Source organism: Corvus cornix, chromosome 5, assembly GCF_000738735.6.
Source record: "Corvus cornix cornix isolate S_Up_H32 chromosome 5, ASM73873v5, whole genome shotgun sequence".
Classification (NCBI taxonomy): Eukaryota; Metazoa; Chordata; class Aves; order Passeriformes; family Corvidae; genus Corvus; species Corvus cornix.
This window is the reverse complement of record NC_046335.1, coordinates 52,671,681-52,691,081: the sequence shown is the minus strand read 5'-3', so window position 1 is coordinate 52,691,081 and position 19,401 is coordinate 52,671,681. Positions and strand designations below refer to the sequence as shown.

The following is a 19,401-nucleotide window of genomic DNA, read 5'->3' as shown; positions in this document are numbered from 1 at the left end:
TAAAATCGCCCTGGCTACGTGACTCTCTTAGATCCCTGCTGCCCGTAATATTCCTTCTGATGAAGTAATTCAAAAGTATATGTCCAAATCGAGAGGTTCTTCATCTCTCCCGATGCCATAGTGGCATCTACCGTAGAAAAGACTAAGCCTTGGCCCCCTTTCTGCAGTGGTCACCTGCACTCCTGCAGCTGGAATGTCAGTACAGTATTTTGAAAGCAGCTGATACCTTTGTAACACTGGGGGAAGGGCTGCTCTGCTCCTTGGCTTGCCCCAGGATAGAGGCAGGGTGCACAGGCAGGGTCCATCCCTCCCGAGCTGGCTCCTGGATGTGCAGAGGAATGCTCCCCAGGCACTTTGTGAATTATTCACACCTACATCCCCCAAAGGCTCTTTTTTGGTGAGGTTTTGCATGTGTCTGAGCAATTTCCTGGGCAAAGCCCTTCAACTGTAAATCTGGCATGTTTGCTTTGTACCAGCAGTGCTACAGTCATAAACAAGTGACAGGTCTCACAATTAATGCCATCACATGACTGTCCTCCTTCAGTCTAAAATAAGTAATTCCACGGTCTTGTGAGGGCGACTATGAGGAAAGATATTCTGAAATACTAAGTACTTGAGGGGATTAGCAAAAAATGCAAACGTTTGTCTTTCAGGTTAATAGCCCGTGTGGATGCTGTCATTCTGCCCCTGGGAACCTGTGGGTTGGCATCAACGCTGTCTCTGAGCATGTTGAGAGAAGTTAAAGTATTATTAATATGGGCCACATTCCATGGATGTGCAGCTCCGAGGTGCTGAGGACACCCTTGTTAAAACCTTGGCAGATCATCACAAGCATCTTCAGTGCTTTTGGCCTGAGGGAGGTGTTCCTTTATGAGCTGCATTAGTCAGGAAAAAAAGGGGAAGGTTTCAAAACAAAACCAAAGTTCAAACTTGGGAAAAAAAACCCCAAAACTTTTTAAACTAGGATATTATTCTGGGGCATGTAGTTGCAGGCATGTGCAGAGGCACAGTGAGTGTTGAGGAAGGTGTAAGGTTTGCTGAGAAGGGAGTTCTCGAGCTTCCTGCATGGTTGACAAGTACTGACTCCTCTGTTAAAGACCTGCTCTCTGCCAGGAAGTTTTCCAGCTGAAGTGGACATGTTCCTACCACTGAGATGAAACAGCTTACTGAACTTCAATGAACTTGCAGAAAGTATCTGAAATTTTTTTGCTCTAAAAACCTTTTCACCATGCAAGTAAATGGAATGCGTAGGACTTACGACTAATGGTGAGAAACTTCAGAGCAAAATGAGGGCATCACACAGTCAAAAGTCACAAGTCTGTTCCTTAGCACCTGGCCTGCCCAGAAGGCTGCTCAGGGGGCATCCTCTTTCCTCTTTGGTTGCAGCTGCATGAGGAACCTGCTGAGAAGTGTTCATGTAACGGGTACCAGTGCTGCCTACTCTTCAGTGGGGAGCCTCAGAGGCTGGGTGAACACAACAGGAGCAGCGTCCTATGCAGTCCTACCCTGCCAGTCCCCCTCCTGCCAGCACAGGTTAAACATTCATACAGGTGGATGTTAATCCTCTGGAAAGAGAACAGGCAGGACAGCAATTTGAAAACATTGTCCTGTTACACTAAAACTCTATCTCTATTGTGTATTTGTTTTGAGCAAGAGTGATAGAGGCTGGTTTAAATAAGAGCGTGCTTTAAGTTCCTCTGCGCTTTGTAATAAGTGTTTTCAGCCCCTGCTCTCGTGTACAGAAAGAGAAGTCCAAATAAAATGTAATTATAGCATGGAGTTAGCTTTTCTCCCCACTTCAAAGCTTGGAATCTGGTTGTTTTTACAGTTTGTAAAAACCCATGACGTTGTCAGGCTTGGTGAAGCAATAGCCACTTCAGTGTAGCTGAGGACCTTCATTGCCCACTCTTTTCTTCAGAGGAGGGAATTCCTGACTCCTGTCAGGACTGTAAAGGCTCAAGTGGTCCCTAGAGTGGCCACCAGTTCAGGCAGGGCTGAAGTTTGAATATTGCTGCAGGTTTTATGCCAAAACTTCCCGGTGGTGCCTGGGACAGCAGCTGAACCTGTGGCTCTGCTCTGTGTTGGTGACAGCCCTGCTTCAAGCAGGAGGCTGGGCTCAGTGACACCCACTGGACCTGTGTTTTGTGGTAGCTCATGGAGGTGACTCTGAGGTCCAGCAAAATGCAAAGCCAAGCAGGCAGGGTGCAGAAACAGAAGGAATAATTACAACAGCATCAGGCCACGAAGGGGTGCTGAGGGGTGGCACTTGGGTTCACGTGCCTGTACAAATGCTGGGGTTTGCCTGCTTACGCCATGTTAAGCTGGAAGTGAAAAAGATGTAATGCTCCATCTCAAGAGATATCCAGCCTCCTTGAAATATTTATAGCAGTTAAAGTTTCTCTGTTCAGAACAAGCCAAAAATATTGGTGTGCTTTGGATGAGTGCGTCCCTATTCATATTTCAAAAAATGCCTACCTCATAAATGACCTTCTGCAGGCTGCTAGGAAGTGCCAGACAAGGTCCTTTATACATTTGTCTAAATTACATATTATATATATGTAATAGAAATGCATTGCTGATGTTGTATCTGCCATCTGACTTTGAAAAAACTCAGCACAAACAGAGGAGAAAATGTTTCCTATTTTAAATCTCTTTGATTACTCGCCTGTGAACAGTTTATGAATCCAGTTGGCCTGCTGTAAATCTGGGAGGGATTCTTTGGACAAAGTACCTAGTGTATTTTGTACTGTTATAGCTGAAAACAAGACATCTTTTAAATTATCCACTTTGAAAAGATGTCCGCTGGCTAAATTCAGCAAAATTTTACATGCATGTTGGGTGGTGTTAAGAGTGGCCTGAAAACATTATTTGCTCTCAAGAGAAAACTTTCATCAGGGTAAAGGGAAATTATTTGGGATTTATATTGAACTGTTAGTTATTTCTGGAGGGCAGATAAAGTGGGGAAAAATCAATTCTGCCCCACAGCCTATATTGGTGAGTAGGGGTTGGTCATGCTCAGCTCACTGCACAGAAAAGAGGAACTACAGAACAAGGGCTCCCCTGTTCTCTCTGATGCATTTGCAGGGGAACTTGGTGATTCACCACGTGAAGTCTGAAAAGCTTGGTCATCACCCCCATTCTCTTCCCTGGGCCTCCAGATGGATATAATGCTGTGCTCCCAACCATTGTCCAGCACCCCCCAAACATCGTGGGCCTGGGGGAAGGTAGGAGCTCCCCTGCATAGGAAGCAGTGCCACATTTGCAGCTTTCCAGCCTGCTGGAGCAGTTGGTGGCAGCACAAGGGTGTCCCCAGCAGCTGTGCTGGGCTGCAAGCCACCACTTTGGCAGGGCAGGAAGCCACAGCTCAGCCAAGCCCAGCAGAGGGGAAGATCCAGCCCAGGGGAGGGAGGATGATGGTGCGCTGGGGTAGCAGGAGGGGATGTGCAAGGAGCAGTTGTCCGACCAAGGCAGTGTCCCACAGGAAACCTAGGGCACACTCAAAGTGGATTTGCTCAGCCTCTGGCACAGGCAGGCCCAGGGACCTCGCTGTGTCCCCTGGGACCCTGCTGAGACAGTGGAACGGATATTCAGGGCTATGCTGGAGCAGAGCTAAGCCCAACAACACACAGCTGTTTGACCATCGTAGAAAGTCTAACTACGGAGAGGAATTTTTCCTTGTTGATTTGTATGATTTTCTTTGGAGAGTGATGGTCCTTTGGGCTCTCTGCTTTTTCACTCATCTGTTTAAAAAGCCCCATTTTGGGACATCCCAATTCTTTCAGCCAAGAAAAGCTGGATTCTGCTCCTGGCTTGCTCAGAAATGGTTGCTCAAGAGCAAAATGAAGCATTCCTGTCAGGAATTGGATGCACAACATGCAGTGTGCTCCTGGGGTCAGAGGAATAGGTCTCAGGCTCGCAGAGAAATCCTCCTCATGGCAGTGCATTACGTCAGTGCAGAAAGGGCCCATCCAACTCTGCATTCCGACAGCAAACACAGCAGCCAGGTGATATGTCCAGAAACAGGCGAGCTTAATAAACTTCCTGCTCAGCTTGAGGACAGAATAAATAGTTCCATGGTGTCTGCTGAACAAAGCCAAATTGCACACCTCTCTGTATTGCAGACATGCTCTGGTTAAGGGACTGTCAACATTTTCCATCTGGATGGATGATTTAGCTGCCTTCCCTCACATCAGGGCGTTTGACTTACCCAGTGCTGCCACAAGACTCTGTTTTGACAGAATATAATTTTCATCCACTGGCTATGTCATCCTTGGGCTTGAAAAGGAGTTTTAAGCAGTATTAGAGTAGAAAGATAATGAATATTTAAACACATAATTTTGCAAATCCCTGGAGAATAAGAAGAAGCTTTGAGATGGACACACACGGAGTCTGGAGATGGTAAACGTTCTCCCCTCCTTGCCTTTAGTTTTAAAAGGATCCATGGGCTTGAGCTATTACTCATTAGAGTCTGCCCCCCCAGCTTTCTGTTCCGCACGGGATGCGCAGTGTTTGCATAGAAAGCAAACTTATTGCACTGTGTAATAAGATTTGAATGCAAACATTTTAACTAACATTATCTGTTCAGAGGCATTGTGTAAACAACAGTTAACCTTTCTGTGCCAAAGCTGAATGAAACTTTGAAACTGGAGGTTGGGTTTTTCGTTCTGCTGACCAGTGCCATGGATTTATGTGCTGTTGATACAACCGCTTTCTCAGGTTTCATGTATGGAAGTCTGTGATGGAGCAGTAACTTCGTTAATTTGGCCCGTACTGATTCAGTTGAATGCTAATATTTTGACCTTATTCCCTAGGAAATGTTCTTCCTGCTGCACAGACTTGGAAAGCGTGGCCATCCCTGCACTGTGAGCCACATTTATGACAAGCTTTCAGAAAGATAATATTTCACACGTAAATACATGAGTGTTGGTTGTTAACACTTTCTGTATGACCAGAAAAAGGTATGAGTCCTCACTGCTCTGTAGCTTTTGAGTATTTCTTTGTATTTTCCAGCACCCTGAGCTGTACAGTTCTGCCTGCCCTGTAACCCAGGAGGAACAAGGATGTGAGTTCTGTGTGCAGCTGACCTCACCTGGGCTTGACACGGTCATGAACCTCGCACCCCAGCACAGAGGATAAAGATACAGAGGTAGTTACAAAAAAAACCCCTTAAATGCAAAGGTGTTTAAGCAAACAGCTCCTTTAATGGCTTTGTGTGTCTAAAGCCCCGTGGTGGATCCAGCAGGCTCTGTTACGTAGGAGTGTGGAGAAGCTGAACATTGGTTACGTGTTGACTGACCCACATAGTCTAACTCAGTGGTCACTGAGGTGGAGTCTGCCTGGTTATCTCGAGGAGGAGGAAGAAACTGGGCTAGGAATTATGTTTTGTGAAAATACAATACAAATTCCTAACCCAGTTTTCAGCTGGGAGAACATGTTATTGTTGAACAATTGATACCACTTCATGGAAGCTTATTTTCTGCGCCTTAAGGGAAATTCAATTAAGTGAACTCCTATTTTAGAACACTGCTCTTTCCTGTCACTGATGAAGCAATAACAGTTGCAGAACATGGGATTTTCTGGGAGTGTTGGTTGTTTGCTCTCATTTATATTAATTTTTCAGCCTCTCTTTGAATCTTATCTGTAATACCCTCTGAGAGAGCCCCCTAGAGACCTAACTGGTTTCACTGGTGACTCCAGGCTGCTGTATGCTTGCTGCCACAAGGCACGGAGAAACACGTCCCACAGCTGCGGGAGGTAGTGCTAGAGGTTCTGTGGCCCCCGTGAATAGCCATGACAGCAGCTGAGGTTTGTGGTATACTCTACCCATAGGCTCTTGCTGACATCCAGAGGAGCCTGTTCCTCCACATAGTGAACTGCTTCTGTCACTAACCAGCCCAGAAACCTAAATGTTCACAAGTGGTGCAAGTCCATTGTGTAGTTTCTGCCTTTCCATGCTCATCACAGCTCGGCAAATGCAGAGATTTGAATCTCACATGACAAGAAGTGACAGAATTGGGGATTAATTCTCTGTGAAATAATTTTGGTGATGGGATGCTGCCAGGACGCTTGACTCTGCATTCCTTGGACACCTGAGATTCCCACAAACTCTGAGGAGAGGACTGTGTGGGCAAGGAATGCAGCATGAACTTGTAATCTTTTCAGAGAGAGATATCTTAGCACCTTAGTGGGATGCTCTCTAGAGCCAGCTGTGCGAAAAGATGACCCTTCTAGGACTGGGACCATTTATAGAACACTGGGTTTTAGTGCAGGGCACATTTTTATGAACTCCTATAAAAGGCTAAATACCAGGTTAATTAGGCTTGACAGTGCTGACAGAGTCTTAATTAAATCATTGTTAACAATATCAGTCTTGCATAACTCTATTTCTATCAAAATCATCAGAAATTATGATATTTTCGTTGGTCCTTGTAAGTGATGAAGGTCTGACAGCTTGTTCCCATTTCCAGTACTCCTGGTTCATTAATTTGTCCATAATTCTGAGCTTTCTACTCCATTCCCATCTCTCTCTGGTTATCTGTTCTGCTTGCTTAGCCCTGACATTTTGGCTTATTCCCTACCATGCTGGATTGTGCCTTTCCTGTAACCCTTCTGTCCCTCCATCCAAACACAGAGGTACAAACGTGCAGTCCATCAGCAAGGATGGATCTTGCAAAACACCACCCACCAAGAGCTTAGATCTGGTGTATCTGGTGTTCAGCACCTGTTTTGGGGGGATTTTTGTTGGAGACTGAGTCCCTGGGCAGAACTCATTTAAGCACAGTGGAAATCCAGCCTAAGCCAGGGATGCTGGCAATCCATGTGACTCCTGGGTGCTGATTAATTGCTGGGTCTGTAAGAGTTAAAGGGAATGCAATGCCTGGTCTTGCTGCCAGAGTCTCCTGCCTGTCTGCCTGGAAAAGGGGGGCCACTCCATGCCAGCCTTTGAGTCATGCCATGAGCACAAGCCAGGGCAAAGCCCTCTGCTTGCCACACAAATCCTGGTAGCATCCCACTTCTTTCCCCTTTTCAATACCTGTGTTTCCAGGCACACTGAGACAGCTCTTAGCAGAGGTGAAGGCAGGAAACGTTTTGGAACCTCAGCCTGCTGGGCTCCTAGCCAGGGGACCACAACAGTGGACGCCTGTTGTCCCCTCCTGTCACCAGAAGCTGGGGAGCCCCCATTTTTTCTCAGGGGGGAGCAGGCAGCACAAGTCTGGGTTCGTCTGGCCTTATGCTACCCGTGGGTCACCTCAGGAACAGGAAATTCCCAGCTGCTCCCCAGGACAGCCCAAATCGGAAATGGTGCAAGGGGAACTTAACCTGGACATGATAGCTGGGATCTGGCCTGAAATCTTCCCTTCAACTCGAGAAACAGTTTGCTGTCTCTATCTAAAGGTTTTTGTCTGTCTCTCCTTAAAAGCTTTAAATAATGTCACAAAACCACTCACACATCCCACACTGCAAAGCAGATAAGCAGTGAGAGGAACTGAGAGTCTTTAATAAGCTGGAACACAACCAAAAAAGACTTAAAGCCTGTGATCAACTTGGTAGCACACAGGAGCCACCAGAGGGTGATCACAAGGATTGACTCAAGGTCTGCTCCCTCTTCTGCTTTCTTAGCCCGTTGTACATCCTTGATCTCCAAGTTAATCATTCTCTCACGACTTAGGCTTGATCAAGCCTTCAGCTCTCTTTGTTGCCATTTCAGGGAACATGTGGATCAAGTTCTCAGGGTCTTGAAAGAGCCACCATGTCCTGAAATCCCATTTCTTAGGCTGCAGTTCATCTTGTCTGTTCTCCATTACTGCCCTCTTGCCCTCTTGCTTTGTGTTGGTAGTCAGCCCTTGTGATGTAGAATGCAAATGAAGAGGTTTTGTGGGAGACTACCAGGAGATTGTAATCTTCTTCTCTTATCTCTCATTCCAGACATATCCTGAAATGACTCGTTCTTTCTTCTCTTTTTATTTCACAATATAAGCATTTTGCAGAGGAGGTGACATCTTTCAGTGCTTTAGTATTTCATCTCCCTATGTCTTCACATTTTTTTCCACTTTCTCATCTGCATGTTACCAACTTAATTATGCTGCACAATGACTTTAAAAAGGCAAACTCTAACAAAGGCTAACGAGGATGTTTCTTGGCAGCTGGTCACTGTTTTGCCTTGGGCTCATAACTTCGCTTGCCACTCTCCACTGGGCACTGAAGCTGTTCTTGTGTTTAAAGATAATTGCTCCGAGCAAGATTATATCATATTTTCTGTCTATGCTTTCAGGAGGGTTTAATGCTGTATAATCTGCCCATTATAACCACATCTCCAGACAATAGAGGCTGCAGAATACAGTGTGATAAAGTGTTAGCAAATCTTGGTTGTACTCATTCCTTGTCATTATATTTAGGTTCTAATGGTTTAAGAGCACACAGAAATTTAAAAAATGGGGCTCAAATTAATGGCTGCAGATGTACCCAGTTTTCTTCGCCCACAGCCAAAGATGACATGGACTTTAGGTGAGGTGCATGATATTTTTCTGCATCTGTCTGTCAAAGCAGCATAAGCTTAAGTAAGATCTTGCTATCTAATGATGCATATTGACTAATCACATTGTTGTGACTGAACCAACCTTCAGTAAAGGCACTGGAGAATAACTGCAGCAGCTACCATCTTCTCTGGGGAATTCCAGGTAAATTTGTGCAGCCCAATGTGTCCTGTCTTTTTATGACCCATTTTCCACAAGAAGTACCATGATGCTCATTTCTTTTGTAACAGAGCAATTTCTCATCATTTACTTTTCTTCTCTGAGCATAGTTGGTAGCTGAAGTAGCCAAATTCCATTCAAGACTGAGCAGAAATGACTTTGCCTCAGTTTCCTATATCTTGTTAGAGATATAACCAATCTTTAAAAACTTGGGAAGTTGTGTTTCTTGAGAGACCAGTTCCTTTAAATTCCTGCACATATATTTAATTTCTGAGCATCACGTGTCAGTTAAGTCCTGAAAACGTGGTGAAGACACATTATTTCCACATGGGTCAGAACCATCTTTTGCAAGACTAGAAAGAATCTGATCTTGTCTCAAATTGTACTCCTGGTTCCTAGAAATACTCTTGCTAGGAGATAAGGAATATGATGTAACCATGGATGTCCACCGGGTATTCTGGATTGAATGAAATCCTCCTTGTCTACCATGAGAGTGGTCATAGAATAAAATTTCCAGATGGGCTAATCATAACACAAACATTTACTGAGGCTTCAAGCTGGGACATTTGGGAGAACAACTACGGAGCAAAATGCTAAAAAGAAAAGGTGCACTCATCCTAAGTGGGACAGCTTTTACCCCGGAGTGGCCAGGGGAAGTGCTGTCTTCTTTTGGCCAGCATTAATTAATGGCAGGAATTCCCAGCCAGTCCACTCTTGGACTTGAAGGTGAGCTCATGAAGGCACTTACTGGGAATGAGGAGGGGTCTCTTGGGGAGCCTTGTCCCTGGAGAAGGGCACTGTGGAAATCTCTGGTGCTTGGGTGAGGCTTTACAATGATATTCCCTGTTTGTCTTCATTAATGTTTAAATTTATCGTGTGGAGAGCAGAGCCGACCTTGAGTTTGCTCTATGTGCCATCTACAGGTACCGGGATGAGAGAAGCTTCTCCTCCTGCTAAAACCATCCTCTTGCTTTGTGTTTAATGTAAACAGTGTGTTTAGAAATGTATTGTCTGTGGCAGACCTGACATCACAACCAAATTCTTTAAAATAAAATGTTTAGTGGGAATCGTGTGTCAGCTGCCTAGCGCTGAAATGTATGGAATGGAAGTAAGCAAACCTTTTCTTAATTAAAAAAATGAAAATGGATTCTGAACTTTATCTAAGGGTCACTTTGGGATGATTTTTAGACAGAAAAAATCTTGGCTTTCTGGCAGGACAGCTGTGAGGGAGTGTTCTATTCATTAGACCACAATTTGTCCAAGAAAATACGTTCCAAGTCCTAATCAATTTAGATGAAAACTTGCTGGACAGGGTTCAAGCAGGCTAGTTATGGAGTCTTAAAAAGCCAAACCCACATGTCTCAATGGGCAAGAGGCAAGATAATCTTAGCTTACAATGGAATGTTTAAATTCATACAGCTAAGACAATGACATAGGCACAAAGGTTGGTTCTTCTGTGCTGGGTTTTTTTAACCAGAAACACGTGAAGAATTGGAATTTTTAAAGAGAGGGAATATCCCTTTAAGATATAATCACTCATGGTGAATGGACTGTGGCCAGATCCATCCTTGCTTTAGTATCTATAGAAAGATTTTTGGAAAAGACCAGCTTCCAAAGCACTAGAAACGGAGGTGTGCCTCCAAACAAAGGTCCTCGGCGTCACAGGCTCTTGTAGAGTTTTATAATTCCCAGCTGTATGAGGATTTTTTTTTAATGAGCTGCTTCAGCAGTGGAAATGGAGAAGTTTGGAGAAGCTGTTGCACAGTGAACCCCTGGGAAGGTGACACCATGCACAGCATTGTTCTGCTATTGAATGTAGGCTCTTTATGATGACACATCGCTACCGAGCACAGAAAACCACAGCTCAACACACCCCCAGCCCTCCTGGGGTTAATGGTAACTATTTTAGGGGTTTTTTCTGTCATTCAGTTCATTTCTCCATTATTGCAGCTGGTAGCTTTAAAACAATGCATTTGCAGATCCATGCAAATTCCCATAGGGATGAGATATATAACCTGAGCAGTCTTTAACCTTAGCTAAGACTCTGCAAGTCGGAAAACCATTTCAGAAATTAAATATTCCCCAGGCTAATCTCCACCACAGACATGGACCAAGGGTACCTTTCACAGTAATTTTCAATGCCTGGTAGAAAGCCACAGCAACAAGTCGGTCTCTGAAGTGCCAGTTCAAATTCACCTCTTCACTAGTGGATCCTCTGCTTTCCTGCACCCATTGCTGGGAAGTGACAAATGCACCATTTCTCTTCTGTCATGACTCTCTTCTGGCACTGGAAGGCCTTCACTGACTTCAGGCGGAAAAACAATTCTTTCTAGCTGTAAGTGGCTCTGTCTACACCACAGGGCAGCCTCTGCGTCCCAAACTTGTTACTCACTAGCCTTCTCCTATCCAGGGACTGAGACCTGAGCCAGGAGCTCATCATTTCTCATCATGACTCCTGTTATTTCAGGGGGCAGTGAAACACCCTTTCTGCCAGTCCTTCTGCTTTGTCCAACCCCACCACCCTGAACCTGCATCCCCCCTCTTGACTAGGAGAGGGATTTACTGGCATGGCTGGGGCTGGATGTGAAGGAGAATGAGCATACAGTATTGTTAAGTAACTTGTGGTTAAAGTCACAAACTCTGGAGACTTCTTGACTACTGTAAACGCCAGCAGTTCGTTGTCCCACAGCCTCTTCCTTCCTTCACGCCCCACTCTGCCAAGTCAGCCACCTGAGACCCTGCTTATTTCTCTTGTTTTCCCTGGCTCTTCTCACTTGTTTACTTAAAAATCTCTTTCCCTTCCCTTGCCTTCATTTGAATTTCTTGCAGGAGGGTCCTGTAAGGACACCTACTTTAATCAGAATTTCCTGTGAGTTAATAGGCAGCTTTTTTTGAGTTTTACATGTTTTGAATTAAAAATGTGATCATTTCTTCATTGCCCCTTCCTCGAACTCTGCTTTCAACAAACTCTTTTCTTACGGAAAGTCATGGTTTTAAAAGGCAGGCTCTGTCCCGCAGAGAAGGAGGAGGAGGGGTACTTTGGATGCAGCAGGACAGCCTGTCACCCAAGGGAAAGCAGCCGACATGCTGCTGAGGCTGGCTGCATATTTTCATTTCAAAAAGCACTCCAGACTAAAACCACCTGTGAGTGAGTCTGGCTGGCTGATTTAGTAGGGCCTAGTGCAGGGTGTCCTGTCAAAAGCCACACTTATTTTCACAAAGGCAAATGGATCAGGTTTTATGTGGCAGGGTGACAGCTCACTGGGACAGGCTCATTAAAACTTTGTAAAACAAACTGTAAGCGAGAGGTGCAACATTTCCTTATCCAAACCCGGAGAATAGACAGGCGTCCTATGGAAAAGTGAGTCATATTCTCTGTAGTACATTCTGTTCATTCTGTTATAATAAACATGAGTGTTTGTTTGCTGAGTCCATCAGCATCCAGATCTAAACTTGATTAGGAGGACAAGCTCCTCGGCCGCTGCCAGGCTCGCGTGTGCACTGCTGTTTGGTCGCTGTGTTGTATAACAGCACCAGTCATGTCAGGCTGCCATTCCAAAAGGAAATAACAGCACTTCCCTCATTGCTTTCAAATCCATCCCAAATTTCTATTAAAGACATCAAAGCAATTACTGTGATACTTTCCGTGCTTTCCAAATGACTCATCTTTGAAAGAAACTGCTGGAAAATAAGGCGCAACCAAGGTCCCTTCATTCCAGCTTGAGACTTCAAAGAATCTCATGGAAACAAGTCAAAATAAGAAGCCACAAACCCACCGTCTCATAAAGCCCTTCTCCATGTTTTCTATGCTTCTGTGCTACCAGTTGGAGTTGGTTTTACAAGCTACAGTGCCAGAAGATATGGCAGGTTGTTAGTCCAGCTCCGTGACTGCAGAAGGTGAATTAGCTGGCCAAATGTGTTTATTGCTACCGCTGTTGGAAGAGGGCTTTTAAATAGGATGATGCTTGGCTGCATCTAGAACTAGTAGTGAAATAAGGGATGGTCTGCTGGAGACAAGGGAACTTCTGGGAAGGAAGTGTCTCTGCAGCAGGAGTAGCATTATGGAAATCTGACTCTTGCCCAGTTATAAGAATGGGCACGATCTCCAAAATTTTAAATGCTGGCTGCATTTCTAAGAACTGTAGATGGGGCAGGAGGGATTTCTTCTGACTTCGGTGGGAAGAGAGTTGGAGATTAGCCATGGGTTAGAAATTTGTTGGGCTATAGCTTGAAGTGTTTCAGCTACTTCCATAGAATCACTTGCTAACTACAATTACTTGTCTAATGCAGCACTCCAGGAAGTGGGATTACTGTCCTGCAGAACCTGAAAGGAAGGGCTGAGGACAATGAGCATCCTGACAGGTAGGCATTCCCAGCTTCTCGGGTGCATGATGATACCCCTAAGGCTGCTCATTTTGCTGACATTTTTCTTCCACCTTTATCCTCATGTGGAAAGAGCAGTGGCATTGCCTTTGCAGACTCTCTCATGCAAGAGGACCACACACACCAACAAGCTTTGGGGTACCAAACAGCATAATACTGCAGGTAAAATGGCTACTTCACTCCTCAAACTAAACCTACCATGGGGCACTCATGTAGAAAATAAAGACTCCTTTGCCTTTTTGCTCTGGCAAATATCTGGTGATACTTTTTGGGGAGTTTTTTGCCCCAATAACAATTTTTTGTTTTAATTTTTCCTCAAGTTATCCAATCACTGAAGTCCATTTGTCCTTTTCAGTCCTGTATTACAGGTATTTTTAGCCATTGAGGAAAACCCTGTATTGTCCCTCCTCAAAGTCTCTTCATGCCATTCTGTTTTGAGGTGGAGCTTCAGAGCCATGTAAAATGCTCTCAGCATGCACAAGCCAGCTCCAGGAGCCAGTCCAGATTACCAGAAAGAACCCAGAAAGGTCTCCCACCCTGCAGGGAAGCAGCAGCCAAAGGCTCTCCTCACCCACTGCAGTGTCCCAGCTTCCCTCTGTGAGTCATGCGTCACAGGGGGCTTCTCTTGACCATAAGTGGGATGTTTAATAAACCTGAGGTTTTTAATCTTTAGATGTTCACAGCTGTTCACAGAAACATAAAATACACAGTCCAGCATGAGCAGCTACATGCTGAGACAAAAAATGCATAGCATTGTACTTGAGCAGGGCCAGGATCTCTCCGAGGTTCTCTGGCAGGAATGAATGGTTGGCATCATTATTTTTCTAGGTAAAAAACAAGAGGTTTATCCAGTAATAGAGCCTGTTGAATCTAGAGCAGCCTGACTTCTTGTAACACCCCCTGCGTGCCCATGCCTGTGTTGCTGGTGGAAACACCACATTTAAGAAGTGAGGAATGACTTAGAGGTTTCTGCAACCTAAACTATTCTGTGATTCTAAGATCACTGAATTTAATTGACTTGATTTCTGCTTTTTATCCCTATCAGTGACTGTCTTCTTTCCTTTGTGGAAATTGTCACCCTGTGATCACATCGTTGAAGTGGTTATTTTTTACTTTTTTTTAACCTGCTGGTTATGGTTTTTAAACCATACTTTTTAATATTTTGTGTGTGTGTGTGATTAGACAAAAGCTGGGGCTGTTGGAAGCTGCAAGTCCCAGTCTTTGCTGTACTGGCTCCTGGTGAGGGATGGATGCATAAACCTGTTTGGTATGTGCTGCTGCAAGAAATACATGTGCAAGCACGACGAGGTGTCTGTGGGTGCAGGAACATCTCCCGGGGAACTCTAACGTTTGGCTTGCTGGCAGTATTGTTCCACTGAAGCAGCTTTCAGTTGCTTTCACCTCAGCTTGTTTATCTGTAAAATGGAAATAGGGAACTTCCTAGAGAACCCAGAGCCATATTTTTAATTACTCATGGCTTTTGCATACCCTTGAGGAGAGTATAAGCTGTAAATCTCTGAAGCTGCATACCAACATTTCTGTGGTTTAAGCATCAGGGGAGCCCCTTTCCCAAAGACACTGCTGTATTCTCCTGGCTGTGTATTTCATGACAAGCCTGTGCTCAGCCCTTGGCTTGCAGACCAAGCCCTGGGACCCCGACCCCTTTCTGTGTGCAGAGCCAGGTGTTTTCCTGCAGAGCCTGTCCTGCTGGGGCTGTGGGCTGGGGCTTGTAAGGTGCCTGTCGTGTGCGCTGTGCGTTTGAGGTGCCGAAAGCGGCATGTGGCAGACCCGGGCTCCACAGTCTGTGGGGGCACGGGGCAGTGGCCCCCTCCCAGCACCAGCACGGCCCTTCCCCAAGCCCAGCCACACTCTGCACCCAGGACCAAGCCCTGCCAGGGCTATGGGCACACACGGTGCATCCTAAACAGGATGGGAGGTCGCTCAGGTCACCCTGTGCCTCTTGGTACGTGGCCCCGTGCTTTACCATCAGCTCCCTGGAGGCTGTGACATTTGAGCTTGCACTGGCTGCCCCAGCACAGGGAGGTCAAACAAATTGAATTTCTCTTCAAATTAGCTGTCTATGGCTTTGATCCCCGTCCATTGGAGACCTTGTGTGTTTTAGCTGGAAGAATGCACGCCACGTTCCAGCCCCCTCCCGCAGCCGGGGGAGCCGCGATGCCCTTGGCAGCGGCGGAGCGGTGCTCAGCTGGAGAGCCATCACTGGAGCGTGGCCTCTGTCGAGAAGGATCCCAGCTTCCCTGGGCCTCTCTCTTACAGATGTTAATCCCTTCCTATTGTCTTTGCAAGTTCTAACAGAATAGTAAACTGCAGTAAAGAGAGGGGATATGTTCAATTTAAGCAACGAGATTACGATGTTCCGAATAAAGCCATATTTATTAATAATTACCTCTCTGCCATGACTTTAAATTCAAACAGCTGGACAGCCTCTGCTCTTTATTAATTTCCTTGGATCCTTGGCACGAAGCCCTCAATTCCTGTGATGTAATGGTATAAAAAGTTGGCTCCTGACCGAGCTTCCACCCACAAGTTCTAAATTTGGAGCATGGCAAATTTCTGCAGATTCCAGAGACAGGCTATGCTCAAGATGTGCTGATGCCTTCAGTCCCATCCTATTGCACCAAAAAACAAGGTTGTGTGCTTTTTATAACGGGGATCATAAATATGACTCAGATGCACATGTTGTCTATGTAAGCACTTGGGGCTGGCTATCACTTTATGGCACTGGGAAGAAGCCAAGCCAAATAAAAATTGTTTTGAGTAAATATTACATTTCTGGAGCATGAATAACTTTTCTCTGCAGCCAGCGTGTCACTAATGGGAATAAGGAAGAAGACGGGGTGGGGGGAAAGCAGTAACTAGATCATCCCTCTAAACACAGACAGTCTGCAGCAAGACCTGTTGTTTGGACTCGTCTGGGGTGTGATATCCCAGATAATTCATAGCAGGGCTCAGCAAGGCCACAAGAGATGGAAATAAAAATAGCTGTGTAGCTCAGCGCCATCCTGCTGCGCAGCTCTCTTTTGGGTGGGATCTCCAGGAGTGGTATGTAAAACAGGCAACCAGAGAACCCAGTGTCCTCCTCTCCCCTGCTCCCAAATGTGCAGAGGCTCAAGCGTGCGGATTGCTCCATGGAGATCAGTGTTGCTACTCACATGCTCAGCACTAAGCATGTGCACATGTCTGTCCAGGATCCAGGCCAGAAGGAAGGATGACTTTTTCATCCTGCAGTTCTGGGACCCCGGGGGATGTCTGCGCTGCAGAACGGGGGAAGCAGAAAATGTGGCCACGTGCAGCTCTGCATTCAGAAGGAAGCAGCTCACTGGCAGGTCTGTGGGGCAGGGATGTACCATCCCACCACCAGCACAGGGCTGGTTCATCACAGCTGTTGGCTCTGCTCCAGCAGCTCCAGCAAGCTGATAAGTCTCAGCATCCCCCAAAATCCCAGTTACTCCTGCGCTTGAGCAGTACTTATGAAGTGCTTCATCTACCTGAAATGCAAAGGGATTTAAAAAAAAAAGAAGCTCTTTCTGCAAGAACTTTTCCAGAAACATTCCCTGATAAAAGGAATCCTCAAGTCTTTCAAAAATAATAGCCAGAGAGAAATAACAAGTGAGAATCTAGCTCTGAAAATCATTAATGCCTTTCCCATTTTCCTGATGGGCATGTGCATCCCTTCCTGTTGCACCTGTGAGCTTTTACATGTCAGATAAGTGCTTTCCTGAGCTTTGCTGTCTTCTCCTTTATTATAGGCTTCTTTCGGATAGCAGGCAGAAAATGTGGCTTTAAAAGAGGAGCTCGGACAGGAAGCAGCAAAGTTCCAGGAGGATTTCTGCGTCAAGCAGGACAACAGCTGGCTTCTTGAAGTGTGAGCTTCAGAGATCCCTAAAACCCTCGGCTGCACAGTTGGAGCAGGTGAGTGGGGAGGCGTCAAGGGCCCTCGACAGTCCCAGCCACCCCTATCAGAAACTTCTGAAGAGCTTCTCTGTGCAGTGGGCTGGACTGGGGCTTGCAGATAGAATGTTAGAAGGGCTGTGAGCCCTGCAATAACCACAGCAGGCTTGACGTCAGCAGACCTGTACCTCCAGGGATTAGTTCTGAGAAATCAGTGCCGGTTTGCCCAGCTAAGGCGGTTTTGACTGTTTGAAGGATCTGGGTGATAAGTTATTTTTCCATGCCTTGCACACTGCCAGCTGTCATTTTCTGCCAGAAGAGCAGTCCAGACAGTGTACATGGGGCTGGCTCCCTCCCCTTTGTAACGCGTTTTACAATTTGGAGAAACTTTTGTAACACAAGAAAGTGTTTTTACATATTAGAGCATCTAAATTGTTAGAACAGTTGGAAAATCCTAATTGCCTTTAAAAGTCAGGGGAAAAAAACAGCAAAGAAAACATTTTGGATTGCAGAATTAACAAAACTGGGAGCTGAAGCTCAGTTTCCTGGACCAAAAATTTATTCAGGGAGTCCTCTTGTACTTGTAACTTTAAAACAAATACCTGAACCTTCAACAAGGGATTTGCACCTACCCCCAAACTTACTCTGAGTTGCAGAGCTTAAGCTCTGAAAACTCTCCAGAGATGCACTGTTGAGGTTGGTCATATTTAGATTTACCCCAGAGTGTTTTCAGGGTTCCACATGCACAAGGGAGGGGGAAACCTACCAGCAGCTTGAATGAGAGATGAGAGATGAAAAAAGAGGACTTGGCTGGAGTGTTGGCCTAATTTCCATGAAACTTTGGGGGTAGCTATGTGGTGATTTAACTCCAGTTAATTAGAGGCTAAAGGCTGCTTCAACTTGTGGTTGTTACCCAAAAGCGCAGATGAGGTTTTCTGGCAGCCAGGCATCAGGAATAAAGGTGGAGGAGCTGGAGGTGACTCTACAAGGGGCTGGCAGGGGCTGGTGCCAGGGGCTCTGGTCGTGCCCTGGTACAAGTGGCTCCTTCCAAGGCCTCACTCAACAATCTCTGATTTGCACCTTGTGGACACAGCTTTAGGGTATCACTTAAAGAGCCCTCTTTTTAGGGACGGATTATGATTTTGTAGATGTCTCTTTATTAGTGGATAAAAATCACCCACCTTTCATCAATGCCCAGCTGAGGCATAAGGAGGTTAAGGGACCTGACGAAGGTGATAGCAAGTCAAATTGTTTGGAATTTTGTAGCTCTGAAATATCATCTTTCTAAAACAGGAAACCCTCTCAGGAGTAGTAGGTTTTCATTAAAACAACAGTTCAAACCTGTCGATCTTGATCTATCAGGAAAAAGAGGAATGCAGAAAATGTGAGAGTTAGCTTAGCCTCCCTTAAACTAAACCACCAGGTTCACGTTCCAATGGAGAAACAAATACCCTACAGGCATCGTGGTGTCTTTGATTTATTTTTGGAAGTTGAAAACTCCCCCTCTTGGTGTCTGAGCTAAGAAAAAAACGAGGATTTTGTGAGCCAACAAAAGGTTTCTGGAGGAAAAACTCTCCAGTCCCACTTCTCAAGGGCTTATGACATGAGCAGTTGAGCTAAGGTAATCTAGTTTAGCCTCCCCTACATTTCAAAATTGGGTTAAAGTTCCTAAGTCATTGAGGGAAAATGTTACCCAACAGAGTAATGACTCTCTAATTGGCGTGTCAGGCCTTGGCAGCGGCGGGTGCAGACCCTGGTTTCAGTCACTTGAGCAGCTCAGGGTGACAACGTGCCCACAGGAGGGAGAGAGGGCACCGCGGCTGCACAGCCTTGGGTGAAGCCCCCGAGCTGTGCTGGCAGCCTTGGTCATCCTCTTCCCAGTCCTCTCCCTCCTTCCTTTGGAGGTCAGGCAGCCCCGGGCAGAGGTTTTGGCCGCTGCTGGGTGTGGGTTCGTCCCGCAGCAGCAGCAGTGTGGTGCTGCACGTACACGAGTGACGCGGCTCCGAGCGTGGGACCGGCTCAGCCGCGAAACCCCCGCGCGGTGCCGCATCCCCGGCCCTGCCTCCCCGGGCGGGAGCCGCAGATGTGATTCATTAGGAGCCTGCCGAGCAGGGCCGAGCTCCCCGGGCTCTCCGGGGCTGTGCGACGGTGTCCGGCTGCCATCTGGTGTCCGGCGCCCGGGGGGGTCCGCGCATCCCCCGCGCATCCCCCGCGCATCCCCCGCGCATCCCCCGCCACCGCGGCCGGCGACAGCGCGGCCTGAGTAGCATCCCCTGGGCTGCGGCCAAGCCGTGAGCAAATCCTGCCCAGACTCTCAGGGCCCCCTGCCACGGTATCTCCCGCATTCCTGCGGCAGATCTGGTATTTCTTATTGTTCTCCCCGTCTCTGGGGGAGCAGCTGCCGCTGCCTGGC

General features: G+C 46.3%; 1 long non-coding RNA gene across 5 annotated transcripts in view; it reads left to right on the top strand.

The window, feature by feature from the left end:
• LOC104688162 overlaps positions 1-19,401 on the top strand; it is a 62,264-nt gene that overhangs the window by 23,380 nt on the left and 19,483 nt on the right. For 4 of the 5 annotated variants that reach the window (XR_005601977.1, XR_002044412.3, XR_005601978.1 and 1 more), the window contains 3 exons: positions 5,011-5,146; positions 12,984-13,055; positions 16,847-17,009. This is a non-coding gene — a long non-coding RNA (uncharacterized LOC104688162). Of the gene's footprint in view, positions 1-5,010; positions 5,147-9,232; positions 9,420-12,983; positions 13,056-16,846; positions 17,010-19,401 lie in introns of those variants that run through there. The other variant, XR_002044416.3, reaches the window with a different exon arrangement.